Source organism: Ursus americanus, unplaced genomic scaffold, assembly GCF_024610735.1.
Source record: "Ursus americanus isolate L20-20 unplaced genomic scaffold, mUrsAme1.1.p SCAF_54, whole genome shotgun sequence".
NCBI lineage: Eukaryota > Metazoa > Chordata > Mammalia > Carnivora > Ursidae > Ursus > Ursus americanus.
The window spans coordinates 159,721-163,713 of NW_028273636.1; positions in this window are offsets into that span (position 1 = coordinate 159,721).

The window sequence follows — 3,993 nt, forward strand, 5'->3', positions numbered from 1 at the left end:
CTATTGTTCGTCGGAAGCCGTTTTTGCCCCAGGGGTCTCCGGGCTGTGTTCGTTGGGGTTGAACTCCTGCTAGCAAAACCGCCGGGTTGAGGGAAGGGTTCAGACTGTGCCTGGGCCCTGTGGTCTCTTCCAGGTCAGTGTATGGCATTTCCTTCCCCTTGCCACAGGCACCTGGGAGCATGTCTGCACGTGGAGAAAGACTTTCCCGTGGGAAGCCGGGTTTTGCCAAACGGGTCCCAGTGCTCTGCTCCTCTCTTTTCACTCCTGCTGCCAGAAGCCCAGGGAGGATGGGAGGGCTTAGAACATGGCTGGGCACTGTGGTTTCTTCGAGAGAAGTGGAGGGCATTTGCTTTACCTTGCCACAACCACTTGGGATAGGGTCTGCACCTCAGGAAAACTGTCTCCGTGGGAAGCCGGCTTTTTGCAAAGCGGTCTCAGGGCCGTGGGCCTCGGCTGTCCCTCCGGCTCCCCAAAGCACAGGGACGAGGTGAGGGGCTTAGACCATGCCTGGGCAATGTTGTTTCTTACATCTGGGTGTGTGGCATTTTGTTGAACTGGCTACCCCCACTTGGGATAGGTGTTCCACAGCAAGCACCTATTGTTCGTCGGAAGCCGTTTTTGCCCCAGGGGTCTCCGGGCTGTGTTCGTTGGGGTTGAACTCCTGCTAGCAAAACCGCCGGGTTGAGGGAAGGGTTCAGACTGTGCCTGGGCCCTGTGGTCTCTTCCAGGTCAGTGTATGGCATTTCCTTCCCCTTGCCCCAGGCACCTGGGAGCATGTCTGCACGTGGAGAAAGACTTTCCCGTGGGAAGCCGGGTTTTGTCAAACGGGTCCCAGTGCTCTGCTCCTCTCTTTTCACTCCTGCTGCCAGAAGCCCAGGAGGGTGGGAGGGCTTAGAACATGGCTGGGCACTGCGGTTTCTTCCAGAGAATTGGAGGGCATTTGCTTTAGCTTGCCACAACCACTTGGGATAGGGTCTGCACCTCAGGAAAGTGTCTCCGTGGGAAGCCGGCTTTTTGCAAAGGGGTCTCAGGGCCGTGTGCCTCGGCTGTCCCTCCGGCTCCCCAAAGCACAGGGACGAGGTGACGGGCTTAGACCATGCCTGGGCAATGTTGTTTCTTACACCTGGGTGTGTGGCATTTTGTTGAGCTGGCTACCCCCACTTGGGATAGGTGTTCCACAGCGAGCACCTATTGTTCGTCGGAAGCCGTTTTTGCCCCAGGGGTCTCCGGGCTGTGTTCGTTGGGGTTGAACTCCTGCTAGCAAAACCGCCGGCTTGAGGGAAGGGTTCAGACTGTGCCTGGGCCCTGTGGTCTCTTCCAGGTCAGTGTATGGCATTTCCTTCCCCTTGCCCCAGGCACCTGGGAGCATGCCTGCCCGTGGAGAAAGACTTTCCCGTGGGAAGCCGGGTTTTGTCAAACGGGTCCCAGTGCTCTGCTCCTCTCTTTTCACTCCTGCTGCCAGAAGCCCAGGGAGGATGGGAGGGCTTAGAACATGGCTGGGCACTGTGGTTTCTTCCAGAGAAGTGGAGGGCATTTGCTTTACCTTGCCACAACCACTTGGGAGAGGGTCTGCACCTCAGGAAAACTCTCCGTGGGAAGCCGGCTTTTTGCAAAGGGGTCTCAGGGCCGTGGGCCTCGGCTGTCCCTCCAGCTCCCCAAAGCACAGGGACGAGGGGAGGGGCTTAGACCATGCCTGGGCAATGTTGTTTCTTACACCTGGGTGTGTGGCATTTTGTTGAGCTGGCTACCCCCACTTGGGATAGGTGTTCCACAGCAAGCACCTATTGTTCGTTGGAAGCCGTTTTTGCCCCAGGGGTCTCCGGGCTGTGTTCGTTGGGGTTGAAGTCCTGCTAGCAAAACCGCCGGGTTGAGGGAAGGGTTCAGACTGTGCCTGGGCCCTGTGGTCTCTTCCAGGTCAGTGTATGGCATTTCCTTCCCCTTGCCACAGGCACCTGGGAGCATGTCTGCACGTGGAGAAAGACTTTCCCGTGGGAAGCCGGGTTATGCCAAACGGGTCCCAGTGCTCTGCTCCTCTCTTTTCACTCCTGCTGCCAGAAGCCCAGGGAGGATGGGAGGGCTGAGAACATGGCTGGGCACTGTGGTTTCTTCCAGAGAAGTGGAGGGCATTTGCTTTACCTTGCCACAACCACTTGGGATAGGATCTACACCTCAGGAAAACTGTCTCCGTGGGAAGCCGGCTTTTTGCAAAGGGGTCTCAGGGCCGTGGGCCTCGGCTGTCCCTCCGACTCCCCAAAGCACAGGGACGAGGTGAGGGGCTTAGACCAAGCCTGGGCAATGTTGTTACTTACACCTGGGTGTGTGGCATTTTGTTGAGCTGGCTTCCCCCACTTGGGATAGGTGTTCCACAGCAAGCACCTATTGATCGTCAGAAGCCGTTTTTGCCCCAGGGGTCTCCGGGCTGTGTTCCTTGGGGTTGATCTCCTGCTTGCAAAACCGCCGGGTTGAGGGAAGGGTTCAGACTGTGCCTGGGCCCTGTGGTCTCTTCCAGGTCAGTGTATGGCATTTCCTTCCCCTTGCCCCAGGCACCTGGGAGCATGTCTGCACGTGGAGAAAGACTTTCCCGTGGGAAGCCGGGTTTTGTCAAACGGGTCCCAGTGCTCTGCTCCTCTCTTTTCACTCTTGCTGCCAGAAGCCCAGGGAGGATGGGAGGGCTTAGAACATGGCTGGGCACTGTGGTTTCTTCCAGAGAAGTGGAGGGCATTTGCTTTACCTTGCCACAACCACTTGGGATAGGGTCTGCACCTCAGGAAAACTGTCTCCGTGGGAAGCCGGCTTTTTGCAAAGGGGTCTCAGGGCCGTGGGCCTCGGCTGTCCCTCCTGCTCCCCAAAGCACAGGGACGAGGTGAGGGGCTTAGACCATGCCTGGGCAATGTTGTTTCTTACACCTGGGTGTGTGGCATTTTCATGAGCTGCCTTCCCCCACTTGGGATAGGTGTTCCACAGCAAGCACCTATTGACCGTCGGAAGCCGTTTTTGCCCCAGGGGTCTCCGGGCTGTGTTCGTTGGGGTTGAACTCCTGCTAGCAAAACCGCCGGGTTGAGGGAAGGGTTCAGACTGTGCCTGGGCCCTGTGGTCTCTTCCAGGTCAGTGTATGGCATTTCCTTCCCCTTGCCACAGGCACCTGGGAGCATGTCTGCACGTGGAGAAAGACTTTCCCGTGGGAAGCCGGGTTTTGTCAAACGGGTCCCAGTGCTCTGCTCCTCTCTTTTCACTCCTGCTGCCAGAAGCCCAGGGAGGATGGGAGGGCTTAGAACATGGCTGGGCACTGTGGTTTCTTCCAGAGAAGTGGAGGGCATTTGCTTTACCTTGCCACAACCACTTGGGATAGGGTCTGCACCTCAGGAAAAGTGTCTCCGTGGGAAGCCGGCTTTTTGCAAAGGGGTCTCAGGGCCGTGTGCCTCGGCTGTCCCTCCGGCTCCCCAAAGCACAGGGACGAGGTGAGGGGCTTAGACCATGCCTGGGCAATGTTGTTTCTTACACCTGGGTTTGTGGCATTTTGTTGAGCTGGCTACCCCCACTTGGGATAGGTGTTCCACAGCAAGCACCTATTGTTCGTCGGAAGCCGTTTTTGCCCCAGGGGTCTCCGGGCTGTGTTCGTTGGGGTTGAACTCCTGCTAGCAAAACCGCCTGTTTGAGGGAAGGGTTCAGACTGTGCCTGGGCCCTGTGGTCTCTTCCAGGTCAGTGTATGGCATTTCCTTCCCCTTGCCCCAGGCACCTGGGAGCATGTCTGAACGTGGAGAAAGACTTTCCCGTGGGAAGCCGGTTTTTGTCAAACGGGTCCCAGTGCTCTGCTCCTCTCTTTTCACTCCTGCTGCCAGAAGCCCAGGGAGGATGGGAGGGCTTAGAACATGGCTGGGCACTGTGGTTTCTTCCAGAGAAGTGGAGGGCATTTGCTTTACCTTGCCACAACCACTTGGGATAGGGTCTACACCTCAGGAAAACTGTCTCTGTGGGAAGCCGGCTTTTTGCAA